Source organism: Notolepis coatsorum (assembly GCF_963971535.1).
Source record: "Notolepis coatsorum genome assembly, chromosome: 18".
Classification (NCBI taxonomy): domain Eukaryota; kingdom Metazoa; phylum Chordata; class Actinopteri; order Aulopiformes; family Paralepididae; genus Notolepis; species Notolepis coatsorum.
Genome location: NC_140182.1, coordinates 79,418,035 through 79,434,530, shown reverse-complemented (window position 1 = coordinate 79,434,530; position 16,496 = coordinate 79,418,035). Strand labels below are relative to the sequence as shown.

The following is a 16,496-nucleotide window of genomic DNA, read 5'->3' as shown; positions in this document are numbered from 1 at the left end:
TGCTGAAAGAGTTGTACCTTCCTTCCTGCTGACTTGTACCGAATTTGTACGTCGCTTTGGATAAAAGCGTCATCTAAATGACTAAATGTGAATGTAGATCTAGATTTCCAGTCATGGAAAACCTGGAAAACGACCAAATAACCTTAAAAAAAACATATTGTATTTTATCCCCTATGTAAACCTAGGTGTGTATTTTGTTTGAAACTCTATTGTTGGTAGGATTATAGCAGCACCGCCCAATTTGGGGCCCGCAAGCCATGTTTGGACCACACTCCCTTTGTTTTTGGTCCACCATGGCATGCTGGACCAAAAATAAGCTCATGCTTATTCTCCTCTTATTTCTAAAGTGCTGTAAAATCCTAACCATAATGACTACAAAACGTACATTTTGTGACGGGCGTAGCAGTCACATGTAACGAATGTGAGACACTTCATCATGAACCCTGCATCGTTAAAAAAGGAGGAATAAAAACTGGGTTAAATGTGTCGACACTAGGCCTACCGGTAAATTATACAAGCGCTTGTGAGAAAGTGCTGTCCTGGATTGTCCAGAGAAACTCCTGGATAAGTCCTGGAAAATTATTTCTCGAAAAGAGTGGAAACCCTGGTGTGTGTATGCACGCATGTATACATGCACGTGCACGCATTTGTGACATCCATGCATGTGCAACACACTGCCTTTTGATTAAAGCCTCTCAGTGAAAGGGACCGCTGTGCCGCTTGGGCCAATGTCCAAACCCGGGCCACTAAAATGGTTCTGAACTCGACTCCAAAAGACAGAGCGTCCAGTGTTCCGTTAGCGGCCCTGCTCTGCGCGCTGATGATATTTGAGGTAAATGGCCTAATTGATTGTTCTAAGATGCGTTTTGTCCAGTGATGTCAAGTGTGAGGGAGGCCACTGGGGAATGCTGGGACATGCGAGCGTTGTCTAATAGTTCAAGATCGTACCCTCGTTTCAATGTGAGGATGTCTTTTTGTTCATTCATTCAGTCTTTATTTCAACTCGAGAATAAATTTGAAGCCCTCATTTTCAATTCCTGGTTTTGGTAAATGGTGCATTTTATATAGCAGCTTTTAACTTTCCTTTCTTTAATATAAACACAAAAAAACAATGTCAAACAATGTTTAAATTCCCTGATTGTCAGTTCTTAATGGAAAGATTCGTTTTCCGCTTGAAATTAAAGTGCAGTATTTGAAATACAATGAAAGGAATATGGCTGGATTTCTTATCAAAGGGACTGTCACTGTTATTTATAATAAATAAATAAACAAATTAGAAGGCCATCAATATAAATTGCAGCATACATCAAACTAACACACACACACACACACACACACACTGTACTGTTTCAAAACAACACTGCTCTGTTCATTCTATTTTTAAAATACGTACATTATCTGTCTACATTTATTCAAGTTCAAGTTTCAAGTTTCTTTATTAGTTGTCATACAGAAGTACAGAATACTTTTATACAAAATGCTTCTTTCTGTTTAGCTCCAGAGACTGTGCTAGGCAAACATAGATAAGTATAAAATAAGTATAGCAAGTATAAAATAGAAGTCAAGTACGTAGACAAAAATGTTCAGTATACAATGCTCAATGTAGAGTAGAAGTAACTGAGTTACCATACAATATACTATACAGTGCAAAGCAGAAGTGGGATGAGGTACAATTTAGGTACAATTTACAGTAAGGTGTAATGAGGTATGGGTTGTAGTGCAAATTCTTTACCAATAAATATAAAGTGTGCTTAGGTGTTCTAAAGTGGTTAAAGTGGGTGCTGCAGTGAGTTGTATGTTTAAAGTGAGTGTGTGCGTGTGGATGTGTGTGCTGTGAGTGCATTTGATGGTTGTTACATAGTGTTATTGTTCGTTGAGCATCCTGATGGCCTGGGGCATAATACAAAATATTGTTGGTTTCCTGTTGGTTGTCAGTTTGGCCATGGGTAGGTAGGGAATTTATTTTATTTTATTTCTTTATTTTATTCTTTCCCACGGCAACTATGGATAGGGAATTTCTTTATTTAATTAAAATGTTCACAACAACATGGATGCATGTACTCTGCCAGCATGTTTAATATCCATAATACTAAATGTTTGACTAAGATTTCTATGAAACTTTATTAAAAAAAAAAAAAAATCGTATTTTTTTTTTAAACTCATAAAATATATTGGGTCGCACCTAAATCGGCAGGGTCGGTCGGCAACCGGAAACCAACCATTATTTTTGTTAGGCCCGGGGATAGAAGCTTCTTCTGAGTCTCTCTGTGCTTGCCATGAGACTCCGGTATCGCTTGCCTGACCGCAGCAGTTCAAAGAGGCAGTTGTTTGGGTGGCTCGAGTCTTAATTCTCTTAGCCTTGCCCATGCACCGCTTGTTGTAAATGCCCTGGAGGCGTGTAGCTTTTTTACAACGCATCCGTGTTTCCGGCGCTCTGATTGGCCAGGTCATGTGACATGTGCGCCCAATAGCGTGTTTGCCCATTTCCGTGTCGAAATAGCCTGCAAACTACCTGGCGTTCTATCGCCATGCTCTAAGACAAACTCTAACCTTAACCAACTTCGAAAGAGTGCCTAAGCTTAACCGGCGAAAGAACTTGCCGTCACGCTCTAAGACAAACTCTAACCTTAACCAACTTCGAAGAGTGCCTAAGCTTAACCAGTGTAGAATATTGCCGTCCCACGATTGGCGCTCATGTCACATGACCTGGCCAATCAGAGCGCAAAACGGGAACCCGGAAACGCTGATGCATTGTAAAAAGGCTTCAAGCGCCCTGGAGAGAAGCCCCCCTCCAATTGTGCGTTTGGCTGAACGGGCCACTCTCTGTAGTCTGCTACGGTCTTGTGCGGTGCTATTCCCAAACCAGGAGGTGATATTGCCACTCAGGATGCTCTCTATTGTGCATGAGTAGAAGTTCTTAAGGATCTTCTGACTGACTTGGAACTTCCTTAGGCGCCTGAGGAAGTAGAGGCGTTGCCGTGCCTTCTTCACAACACTGTCAATGTGTGTGGTCCATGTCAAGTCCTCGGATATGTGGACTCCGAGGTACTTAAAACTGTTCACTCTCTCAACCAGGGCCCCGTCGATGCTGAGGGGGCTGTAGTCACTGACCCCCGACCTCCTAAAGTCCACAATCATCTCCTTTGTTTTGCTGACGTTCAGGGAGAGGCTGTTCTCTTGACACCATCCCGCTAGAACCTTGACCTCCTCCAGGTAGGCCCTCTCGTCGTTTGCAGAGATCAGGCCCACCACTACTGTGTCGTCAGCAAATTTGATGATTGTGTTGTTGTTCCGCTGTGCCACACAGTCATGTGTGTACAGGGAGTAGAGGAGGGGACTCAGAACACAGCCCTGGGGGGCCCCTATGTTGAGAGTGATGGATGAGGAGGTGCAGTTGCCTGCTCTCACCACCTGGGGTCTGCCCGTCAGGAAGTCCAAGACCCACTGGCAGAGGTCATAGTTCAAGCCCAGGTCCCTGAGCTTGGCTATGAGTTTGGAGGGGATTATGGTATTGAATGCTGAGCTGTAGTCGATGAACAGCATTCTCACTTAGTTCCCCTGCCTCTTGTCCAGGTGTGATGCTGCTGTGTGCAGCACATGGGCTATGGCGTCCTCCATGGACCTGTTGGGGCGGTAGGGGTGGGACAATACATCGATCCAGATCGATCCAGATCGATCTATTATCAATAATCAAATAGGATCGATGCAACGTAAAAAGATCGATTCATATTGCGATACTCTTATTTTGAAAATCCCCGCGAGTCATATCCGCCGGCGCCCAGTATTGTGAAACTCTGTGTAGACATTACAGCAGTGTTTGCGTCTGCTGTAAAGCACTACAGAGCGTCTATTTTGCGAGCCGATATAAGTCTGTGCAGTTTTTTCCCCGCAACGGGTCAAATGCATATAACAGGCGTTGCATCGTCGCCATTCCTTTATGCCAACGTCGCGTTAAATATCTAAATGAACGTCGCGTTGGCTGCTTAAAAGCTAAGCAGCTAACCGTGAGAGAGAACAGGAGAGTGGAGAGGGGACTTGGAAGGAGGAGGGGTGGGGGCTGTGGGGGACTGTGTGTGTGTGTGTGTGTGTGTGTGTGTGTGTGTGTGTGTGTGTGTGTGTGTGTGTGTGTGTGTGTGTGTGTGTGTGTGTGTGTGTGTGTGTGTTAAAGCTCAATATATAAAAACAAAAGTGAACAGGAGGTCTATTTGTATTAAAAACAATAGATTGTTTTTCATTTAAATGTCTGGAAGAGCTCAAAAATAAATACATCAATTGATATTTCCGTAGCCTTTTTTTAGTTGATCTAAATGTGACTGATTGTGTTAAATGGGCACATAATATCGCCTCATATCGATCGCAGGCACCTGAATTGAATCGTATCGTATCGTATTGTGGCAGACTTTGTGATATCGGCAAATATCGTATCGTTGTCCAAAGAATCGATATCGTATCGTATCGTGATGAAACTGGTGATTCCCACCCCTATGGGGCGGTAGGCAAATTGCAGGGGGTCCAGGTTGATGGGGAGGGAGGAGCAGATGTAGCCCTTTACTAGCTTCTCAAAGCACTTCATGGCTATGGATTTTATTTAGTTAGTTAGTTATTTAGACTAACATTATTTAAATATTGAGTGCAACTGTGGTGGATTAACGTAATTCGGTGAGTTGGAACTATCTATGGGTTGGGGGACCGCACGGACATTTTAGCGTCACAGACCTTCTCGACTCTTAACGTTACCGGAGTTGATAACATGCAGTGGAAAAGCGGCAATAGTCCTGGTTGGAGTTAGTAAACACAGTTGTATGTTAAGCCTTCTTGGATGTTGAATAAACACCTATCATTGTCTTTAAACACCCTGCCTCTCAGACTCCCATTTTCTCCTCTGCTAGCTAGTAGCTAGGATAACATTTCATTGGCTGTATTAGCTGGCAGGTTACCATAGTTAAAAACGTGCGTTGTGTTGTACAAACTGCTAACGTTATGGCAAGATGTGGCCTATGTAATGTTAATGGCTATGTTTTTAAAGTCGTAATGAAGATTGATTTATATTGCGCTTGCCATTTACACAAACTGACTAGCACCTGCAGTGCTGCTGCTGTCTGCAGCCAGCGCTCACCTCTCCCGGCTGCGTGAATACTTTACCCAAGGCAGTTGTCCTTCCGCGTTCGGTTTGCGCGCCCTGATTGGCCTCTCAGCGCCCAATCGCCTATAGTTTCCAACGGAGAGGAGAGAAAGACCTCGGCTCACAAGCAGCTCAAACTACCTGTTGGAATAAATTTATTGATTGATGTTTAACTTGTCCCTGTGTGTGTTCAGTCATTTCGACTAGCAAACATTGTATTTAACGTTACCTCAGGATACCACTGTATTGTATTTAGTTGGTTAGCTATGTAGCTTTATTTACTAAATTATGGAGGCTTTTTAATCGTCAAGGTAAGAGAGGATGTCATGATCAACTAAAGGCAAATGCGATGGAACAATATGTGCTTGGGTTTTCAGAAAAAGGCCAGCTATGTGACGCTAATCTCTCTAGTTAGTATCGTGTATTACATCAAGTGTAAGCACAACAGAGCCCCGCTCCGCTTCAGACAGAGAGCACAGCGCATAGTAGTATATTGAGCGAGTAGTGCAGCGATAGTAGGGCTGACGCGATTGGGCGCTGAGAGGCCAATCAGGGCGCGCAAACCGAACGCGGAAGGACAACTGCCTTGGGTAAAGTATTCATGCCTCCCGGCTCCGTGCCAAATGAAGTTTTTATTTATTTATTTGCGCATCCCCTGAACCATACAATACACAGACGCCCGGAACCGTGGAGGTTGTGCCGAACGGTAGGGCTGGGCGATATGACGATATTATAGAAATATCGGGTACAGTTCATTAACGATACACTTTTTCAACGTATCGTGGATATCGTGATGTTTTGCCCAAGAGGATTGTGTCGCGTCAATCTGTCCACACATTACTCGTTCATATCTCAGCCCGTGCTGAGATATGCCCATTCCGCGGTCTGTTAATAAAGTTTTCAATCAGACAGATGTATGGAAAGGCTTTTATTATAACATTCGTTGTAGTAAAATCATTATGCCTCATTTAGTCATCCTGTGGAGCACTGGTCTCCTACTCGACGGCCGCGGGGAGCTAACGTTAGTAGCTTTGTTGATGTTCAGCACACAGGACATTCAGGAAGTCAAAAATGAATAGCGCTTGCCGATTGGTGCTAAGAACAGCAGGGCGGGTGCAAGCGCTGTGACGTAATTGGCAGACTCGACTGTCAATCAAAATTATTATGTTTCCGTCAGAATGAACGAATGAAAACTTTATTAAAAGGTTGCAGAATGGGTACAATACAGTACAGGAGGATGAATACCAGAAAAAGACTTTTGGCTTTTTTACATAAGGGTCCTCCATTTTCAATTCATCAAAACATTTAGAGACATACATATATACAGTAGTTTCATAAAAATGCTAAAATGCTATTGATTGATTGATTTAAAACTTTATTAACATATTGCAGAATGGGTACAGTACAGCTCAATACATACAATTGTTAAGGGGATGCAGACCAGAGAAAGACTTTAGTCTTGTTTACATCAGGGTCCCCCATTTTCAATTCATCATATTTCATATCTAAATCATATAATATCTCATTGCTAAATATATGCAATATATAATCTAATAATCTAAATCTAATATATAATATAAAAATGCTAAATGCATGGGTATTTTATTTTGTCTTTAATGTTAGCTTGCAAACTCAAATACTGTCTTGGTAAGCCTCATAATGAATTGTTTGGGGTAAAAAAGAAAAACATTGTGATGTGTATCGTGTATCGCAGAAAGGTCAGAAAATATCGTGATATCATATTTAGGCCATATCGCCCAGCCCTACCGAACGGTGTACGGTTAGAATGCGTATCGTTCCACCCCATATACTAATATAACTAATGATATCTGTACATAACTAATGGAATCTGTGCATAACTAATGATATATGTACATAACTAATGATATATCTACATAACTAATGATATCTGTAATGATATCTATTCACATAACTATTAATATCTGTAACTCAATTATATCTTGACGTTTCATAAGTCCTGACTTAATAAACAGTCTGTTGGTGTGTTCTCTTGAATGCACTTCATGAATAATTCTTACCGCTCTTTTCTGTAATATAACATCATTAGGTACACACCTGTACACACTCAGCTCTGACTCCTGAGTGTATAATTTTTTAAGTTCTGTATATGATGTCAAGCAAGGCTTTCCCCCAGGGTTTTCAAACAAGCTGCTGCTGAGTCGGAATTAGGGGGTGGTCCAGAGGGGGGCTGTGACCCCGTGTCGCAGGCAAAAGAAATTGCAATAAAGAAAGCCATTTGCTGTAATTTCCTGCAGCTTAAAACATAATTTCAATAGAATAGCAAACACAAGTGAAGCTCCAAATAAGTTATTTATAAGGTTGCTCAATAGCTTAACCCTTTCAGCGCCAGGGGTCGCTGTCTACCTTCTGGCTAGAACGCCATCGCTTTAATCAATGGGGAGACTGCGAAATTTGCGAGTGCTTAAAATATATCTTATATTATAGCTATGGGTCTAATAACACCGTCGATTATCAGTGAGTTGCTTCTGGTCAACATGCAAAAAACTGATTGTTTTTTCATCCGTACATTTCCGTTTTATACCGTTTTGAATATGAGTATAGTTTTGGTGATTCTTAGTAATCCCAGGAAAAGATGTGATAATAACGTTTTAGTGAAATCCACTAAACACGTTGTCATTTTTCACCTGATTATCGAATCTTCCTGAAATCAACGTTAGATTATCATTATTATGTCTCCTCGTGCATACATGAAATGCCCCCCCCCCCCCTCTTGCCACCAATGGTAAAAAGCACAACACGGTCCACACAGACAGCTTCGATCACGGGAGAAAGAAATATCAGATCAACGCAAGATTTGATATATAGTGTTCTTACCTTGTCTCTGATGTAATGCAAAAAAAATTCAATTCAATTCAATTCCAATTATCTGATGGCCATTCCAAATACTGCTTGTGGAGGTCCGTCCCATGTTGTCCGGCATTGCATATGAAGGGGGGGGGCAGCCTCGCAGATGTATTGTTGTAATCGCTCATCCTGCCGGAGTATTTAAACCCCGTCTGCACAGCTCAGATCGGCCCAGAAAAGAAACTACATCATTTCTAATGCAGTGCAATACCGGCTGGAAGGCGTAGGCCGCCGCGGTATTTGCCCCCTTTTTTTTTACTTTATTTTTTAGCGTTTATCGCTTTTCTGGTCAAGCATGACCGACAGAAACAGGTTGAAATGGGATGTAGAGCAGGGGAAGACACTCTGAGAAAATACGGCGGGTCCGGGAATCGAACTTGTGTACCCCAGATCCGTGACGAGCACGGTTTTCCCCGACGCAGAAATAGCGCCGAGATATGCGGTGAGCTACGGGAGCTCCCCGGTATTTGCCCTTTTGCGAGCTCAGACACATTCCCAATGATAACATCAGGCTGGATGGATGAAAAATTAATGGATATAGCTAATAAAAGAAATAACGATTAAAACCCGACTTTTCTCGTGATTGGCGCTGAATGAGTTAATGTTGACCACACATACACACACAGTGGAACAGAGGACAGCATTATTATTATTCTTTTTATTTTTGTATTATTATTTATTTTACATGGTGGTGCTGGCGCATTGTCATAGTGGTGCAGTGTCATAGTGGTGCGTTGTCATGGTGGCAAGTTGTCATAGTAGTGCGTTGTCATAGTGACACGCCGCCCCTATATACCATTGTTTAGGGAAAGCCATGCCAAGCCTCTTGCTCTTTAGCTGATGCTTTTGAATGTACATTGCTCTCACAGTAATTCCTCTTTAAACCCATCATAAAAAAAGTTAAAAAAAATTTGAGCAAGACATGGTCTCTTTTTAGGCACACCAGATTATTGGGGAGGCTTGCTTGCAGCATGGGCCTAATTTCTGGGGGGGAGCCTTTGAAATGATTTATCGCCAGTCACTGCTGCCAGAAAGCTGCCCACAGCTTCAGATGATTCTCTGCTGTACTGGGTGACCTCTCAAGAGTTCACCATGTCGGTTCAGTGCCGAAACTTCAGCCTATGTTTTTTTTTTTTTTTTATATACACTTTTTCTAGCATTTTTACATTTTTCTCCCATCCCAATTTCGCCTCGCCAATTCTCCCTTCAATTCTCCCCTCCCCTGTCTCGAACGTTGCTAGACTCGTTTAGACGGAAACGCTAGCAGGTGAATCCGCAAAAATATTTTTGCTGATGTGCCTTTCGTTTATACGGAAACGGCGTTTTTACGGGGTGAAACCGCAAAAAAGTGAGACTACCTTCCAGGGTGGAATTCCTAGAAACGCAAAAGCTTTGCGATCTCGTCTAAACTATCAAAACGTATAAATCTGTTAAAACGATGACGAAAGGGTTGTCACGGCTCTGGTCGCGCGTACTGCTTACGTCACAGGTAGCAGGTATGCGCCAGTAGCCGAGACGTAAACAAAGCAAGTATGTCTGACTTATATCAACGGAGATCACCTGAAGGCTACATTGGCAGTACTTTTAACCCTTTCACTGCCACACGACAGAAGGTTACCCCTTTACTATCACACAACCGGCTGTCGTGTGGCAGTGAAAGGGTTAAATACACAAGAATCTGTCCCGCGGCGTGAGACCCGTGAGTGGACCCACTGTCTGTGAGTGACTCTGCTTTGGTGCAATCACATTCCCCATCCACAGTCTGCGAATCAGAGGCAGAGTAGGGCGGGTCTTCACAGCACGTCATGTGGCATATGCGCCAATCGTGTGACAGCGGGTCTCCGTCGTTACAGCGTCGTCTGCACGGAGAATTCCACTCCAAAACACTCGTCTAAACGTAAAATTAAAAGTGAAACCGCAAGATGACTTTTGCGGTTTCTGTTCACAAAACGCTCGTCTAAACGGGGCCTAAGTCTGTTCTCCACTAAAGACAGTCTTAGTCAACTAATAGTCATAGATTCTGGGGACCGAACGATTAGTTGATTTCATTGACAAATCTGTAAAATTGTTGTTTCTCAGATGCAATCATACAAAAGAACCTTTTTAATTCTCATGCTCACTGGAGATGTTCTATTTTTCAGATAATATCACATTCAGTATGGAAAAAAACCATAAACAACGATTAGCTTCTCCTCAATTATCGATCATTTGTTTTCTCTTCAGATACCTCCGATTTTTAATCCCTCCCCTTGGTTGATTTGATTGGTCCACGGCAAAAAAAACATGAGGTGTGACAAAACCATTGAAAACAATAGAAAAAAGGCAGGAAACGTGTTGTCTTTTCGTGGTTTTAAAGGCTGCATTACAGTAAAGTGTAATTTTCTGAACGCACCAGACTGTTCTAGCTGTTCTATTATTTGCCTTTACCCACTTATTCATTATATCCACATTATTGATGATTATTTATCATCATTTATTTTGTGAAAGCATCAATAGTCATCCCTACAATATTCTCGCAATATCAATATTGAGGTATTTGGTCAGAAATATCGTGATATTAGTCTTTGTCCCTGTCGCTCAGCCCTAGTAGTAGTCCACTTCTCACGTGCCCTGTATCCATACCGCATGGAACAAACACAGTGATTCAGGATATATCAGTCTAAGCTTTTGTTATCAGCATCTCCGGGAGACAGACACAATCATCTCGATTGTATCATTTGTTATTTCCTAGTTTTGCATGTCAGTTTCCTAGTTTTATCTCCGTGGTCTCCTGTGGACCTTGAGGCTCGGCACAAACACAGCGTAGTGTTGGCGTAGCTTCTTTCATGTAAGTGTGTCACGTTTGTGCAGGTGAAATGTAGTGATGTCACTAGTGATGCACGATATATTGGCCGCCGATATAATATCGGCCGATATGGCCGTTTTTTTACACATCGGTATCGGTCCGATATCAAGATAGGGCCGATATGGGGAAAAAAAAAAAACATTTTTTTTTTTTTTTTTTTTATTATTATCTTTTTTTTCTTCTTTTTACATGTTTTGGCCTTAAATAGTTTCAAAATATCAGTCATTTCTGAAAATAAGTTACAAAAGTAAAAAATATTATGCGTTTTGGAAAATAGCTCTTTATTTGATTATCATAAAAAAGTGTTTTCTATACAGAGATATCGACATCGGTAAATATCGGTATCGGCCAGAACAGCAATATTAATATCGGTTATCGGTATCGGCCACAATTTTCACATCGGTGCATCACTAGATGTCACGATACGATACCAACATTTTGACTTCGATACCGATACCAGCCTAAGTATCATGATACCGGCAATTCCAGAACATGGAAAATTCTTTGCCGACACTCTTGACATGCCCACTATGCAAAGCGTGCACTCTCTCTCTCTCACACGCAGACACACACTACACACTGCTCCGGTCACACATCCACTCAACTCATAGAGAATACAGCATCAGGCTATTATTCTAAAAGTGTCAATACTAATAAAATGAAGTATTGAACTGTTTTAACCCTTTCACTGCCACACGATAAATTGTTAACCCTTTCACAACCACACTACAGACAGTTAACCCTTTCACTAATATCGTGAAATGTGAAATGTTCATTCCTCTGAAACTGACTTTTTGGTTGTAATTCTGCCAAAGTAGATATTTTGTGTTAGTTTCTATATGTGGTTATAGGGCTGGGCGATATAACGATAACGATAAATATTGCGATATATTTTAATAATCGATATCGAATATCGAAATAAAAAGAAAATCGTTTTTTTTTTTTTTTTTTTTGACCTGCAACAGGGCAGTTTTAAAACAGTGGACAAACTTGTCTTTCTTGCCTGCAACTTAAAGTAATGGCTTTGCTTGTCCAAATGACAATACTGACCAAATTGAGATTTATTTTTCTCTTGTCCATTTATTTTGTTTGCTTTCTAATTTAAAATACAGTTTGAAACCGTCTGTACACAGTAGGCTATGTGTGCTAGCAGAACTAGACTCCAGTCACAAGTCACGGTGCACATGTGCGGTGGTTTGTCCACCAAAAAAGCGCCAAAAGATCGAAAATAAACTAGCAGAGCCAGAACCGTTCAACTCCCCTGGAGCCACAGCCTGCAGAGAAGCCGGTTTACTTTTGCTTTTAAACCAGCTGCAGCCTGAGAACTGGAGTGTGAGGGGATGTAACACTAAAGATGGCGGCAATGACAAAGAATTGCTGCAAAATAAACATACATCTGTTGTTTATAAAAAAAATTATAATAATTTAGTATGATTTTTATGAACAATTTGCAGTGTAAGGTTCACATAATTAAAACAAAATTATCAACAATCCATCAGGATAAGTGGAAGGTGGAGATTTGGAAAAAAATCTAAACTTAGAAAATATGTTGCAATTAAAAATGAGTATTTTACTGAACCTTATGTAATGTTAAACTTAAAGAGAAGACGGAGGTCTCTGTGTGCCCAGTTGAGGTCTGGCACCCTGCCATTGGCGGTGGAAGTGGGTAGATTCCAGGGTAAACCTGAGGAGGAGCGGTTGTGTGTTCTGTGTGATCTGGGAGTGGTGGAGGATGAATATCAGTTTGTTTTTTTATTGCCCTTTGTACACCACTTTGAGGAGGGCTTTATTTGAGAAAATTCAAATTGTAAACCCAGATTTGTTTTGGCAGTCTGAGAGTTGTATGTTGAGTTTTTTTTTTGTTGAGGACATCTTCGGTTTTGCAGGATTTTTGGAGAAGGCATGGCACCTGAGACAAAACACACTGTATCCTATATAATTGTATTTGAATTCACCTTGTTTTTCTGTTTATTTACATTGAGTACAGCTTGTGTTATATTACGTTTTATTGTATTTTCTTGTATTTTTTTTATGGCCATCTTGGTCTATGTCATTTGTTAATAATTGGTAAAGTATATTATTATATACTTATTGTTATGTGTCTTGTAAGCCCATATGGGCTGGGCATACATCTGTATGTAAGACACGAAAATAAAAAATATCAAATCAAATCAAATCATATAACAATTTAGATAATTATCGATATCGAGAAATATGGATACATTATCATATCGTTATCGCAATATGATTTCTTTCCATATCGCCCAGCCCTACGTGGTTACACATAACCTTTGCATTTTGCTAAGATGCCCCTAGCTCAGGGCTATTCAACTGGCGGCCCGCGGGCCAGATCCGGCCCGCGGGATGATTCTGACCGGCCTGCCAAAGAGTACATGATAATAAAAAAAAACAAAAAAAATATATATTTTTTTTAATATTTTTTTTAATATTTTTTTTTTTACTTTTTTCTTTTCATGTCAACGTTAACACACACAATTGAGCCAAAAGTCACTCAATTAATGACAGATTTCATTGATAAATTGAGGGAAAACTTTGCAAGTCGATTTGATGAATTTGACATGTCCAGAGAATTGATGCATTTTGTGAGCAACCCATTTGCCAATGTAGCTGCTATTTCCACAAAAGGACAAGAGTTCCTTGCATCACTTCACATTGATGAAGGTCTCCTGCAACTTGAAATAATTGACATGCAAGCATCATCTGCTCTGAAGCAGGCACTTGAGAATGAATCCACCACAACATTTTGGATAAAGTGTATTCATGTCAAGACATTCCCCAAAATAAAAACGCTGGCAATATCTGTGCTAACAATGTTTGGCTCAACATACACCTGTGAATCCAGTTTCTCTCACATGAATGCCATTAAAACAAGCAACCATGCCTCCTTGACAAATGAGCATTTGCATCACTGTTTGCGGGTAGCCCTCACTTCCTATGAACCCTCTTTCTCTGCCATTGCCCAGTCAAAGAAGTGCAATCGCTCTCATTAGATGTGTGTATGTAGGCTAGGCCTGTCTGCCCCCCACCCCCCTGATGTTTGAGAGTTAAGAGTCGACAATAAGTGCTAATAAGATGCTGTGATTTGCTGTTGTTGCACAGACATGAAGCACTTTTTCATAAGCTCAGCTGCACTATAAATGTGTTTTTTTGTTCAAGTGTTGATGTTAGAATGTTCAGATGCACATCATGCACTTGTTTGTTTTTTATTTTATTTTTATATTGAAATGTTGAAGAGGAGATGTTGCAGTTGTTGCACAGTCATAAATGAAGCACTTTTTGCAGGAGATGTTGCAGATGTGGCACATAAATGAAGCACTTTTTTTGAAAAGTATACTACTTTTGCAATGTAGTTAAAGGGGAACTATCTTATAAATGGCCTTTTTCAGTGTTTAGCATTGTTTCCTAGCTATGTGGATTAATATGATCTATGTCTCTAATTCTCATATTGGCGCATTCTTCCAATTCTCCTCTCACAATATTCACCCTCACTGAACTGAGTCATCTGAAAATGTGCTGATTTGAGATGTCAGAGAGACACCGCTGCATGATAATCAGCTGAGTTTCCACACAGTTCCCACTGTGGTTGGAGCCCAGGCTCAAAACGGCTTAAGATCTTGAGGTAGAAAAATGCTGTTTTTGAGTACTTGATTAGAAATACAAAACAATGAATTAAAAAAAAATAAAAATTACAGAGGTGTTCCATAAACCCACAGGAATTGTGTAAAAGTGCCCAAATAGTGAAAGAAATAGTAAAATAGTTCCCCTTTAAATAAAAGTTGTGAAAATGTGGTTGCGTGTTGTGTCAAGTGTACATATATTCATAGCACGGGGAGGCGCCGTGGCAGTCCGGCCCCTGGCCCCTTGGGTTTCTGACAATGTGGCCCCCTGAACAATTTAGTTGAATAGCCCTGCCCTAGCTCATGGAATGAACTCCAACAGTAATTACAGCTTGAGATTCTCCCATCTGTTGAGTTTAAAGGGGACATGCATCATAAATGGCTTTTTTCAGTGTTTAGCATTGTTTTATAGTAATAGGGATTAGTATCTGTTAAGGATTTCTGACTGTGCTTCAAGCTGCACTTTATCCAGTATTCAAATAACAACAAGACAAGATTAGGGATGGGTACCTTTCACCTCCGGTACCTGTGAATCGATACCGGTACCCAACGGTACCTTTTTTCTGTACTTTAGTCTCAATAAATTTAATTTACCTACCTCAGTCGTAAAAAAAAAATCCAAACTTCAAATAACTACAATTTCGACAGTTTTCGGCTTGTCATTGCTTTGACTGCTTTGTTGTTGAATCAAGTCAAATCCTAGGTAAGCATATATTGTGCGTGTGAACGTTGACATGAAAAGTAAAAAAAAAAAAAAAGTAAAAAAAAATTAATAAAAAAAAAATATATATATTTTATTTTTATTTTTATTTTTTTATTTTTTTTTCGGTTTCTCACTTGATTCGATACTCGGTAGTACCGACATGTTTCGGTTCGGTACCTCAAAAGTACCGAATTCGGTACCCATCCCTAGACAAGATAGAATCTTATTACAAGTCTGCAGAACAGGGAGCGGTTCCTCGGAACACACTGAGGAACTTCCCGTTTCACAACAGCTTTATTGAGAGCGAGAGGACAGAGAAGAAAGAGGAACATCATGTGATCATCAGGGAACATACAATTAATTCTCTGAGACATGTCGCCCCCCAGACACAAACTTGGATGTCTTTAGGAACAAGTTAGAGGAAACCCTTCATTCATTAAACATAAAAAACAACAACTGTATTCTAATGGGAGATTTTAACATAGACATCTCCAAGGATGATTCTATAAAAAATTATTTCATTAATACACTGCACTCTTCCTCCTTCTTCACAACTATAAACATATTCACTAGAATAACACACTCATCCAAGTCTACCATTGATAACATCATCACCAACATCCAAAACACCAAGCTGGAGTCGGGAGTGATCCTAACTGACATAACTGATCACTTCCCTGTCATGTTGTCTCTAAATCTTGCCAGTGAACTTGCACCCCCTCCTTGTAAGACAACAATTAAAGTAATAAATGACAGAACCCTGCAGCAACTATATGGAAGCCTGGAGACCAAAGGATGGACAAATGTATATGATGCCTGTGATCCTGATACTGCATATGATTTTGGAAATAACAGACTCCATCCATAACACCATTCCCGAGAAGACTGTCATGAGCAGTAAAAATGACCAGAACCCCTGGCTTACAAAGGGCATCTTAACATCCATTAAAAATAAACTCTACAAACATTATCTTAAGAAGCCTAGTATAAATAATAGAAACAAATACAATCTATATAGAAATAAACTCACTCATCTAATAAGGAAAAGCAAATGTGATCATTATACTGATCAGGTAATAGCATCTCAGGGTGATTCAAAAAGGACATGGTCAGTTCTAAATAAAGTACTAAACAGGGACAAAAAAGCATCAGTGCTCCCTGACCCTGCAAACATGTCACAGCAGGATCTCTCTGATAAATTCAATACCTACTTTGCATCCATTGGTGAAGACCTGGCGAATAAAATTAGCCATCCCGGGGGTGTGTCTTTTAAACAGTATTTATCAGGTAACTATATTAACT

The 16,496-nt window shown here is 40.5% G+C and overlaps 1 protein-coding gene across 5 annotated transcripts in view; it reads left to right on the top strand.

Moving 5' to 3' along the window:
- Positions 1 to 16,496, top strand: part of ppfibp1b (PPFIA binding protein 1b) — a 166,373-nt gene that overhangs the window by 20,627 nt on the left and 129,250 nt on the right. Inside the window, exon 1 of one of the 5 annotated variants that reach the window (XM_084335482.1) lies at positions 3,136 to 3,213. The exons of the other annotated variants lie outside the window; for them this stretch is intronic. The gene's annotated coding sequence lies outside the window, so the exon portion shown is untranslated. Of the gene's footprint in view, positions 1 to 3,135; positions 3,214 to 16,496 lie in introns of those variants that run through there. 5 annotated transcript variants of the gene reach the window in all.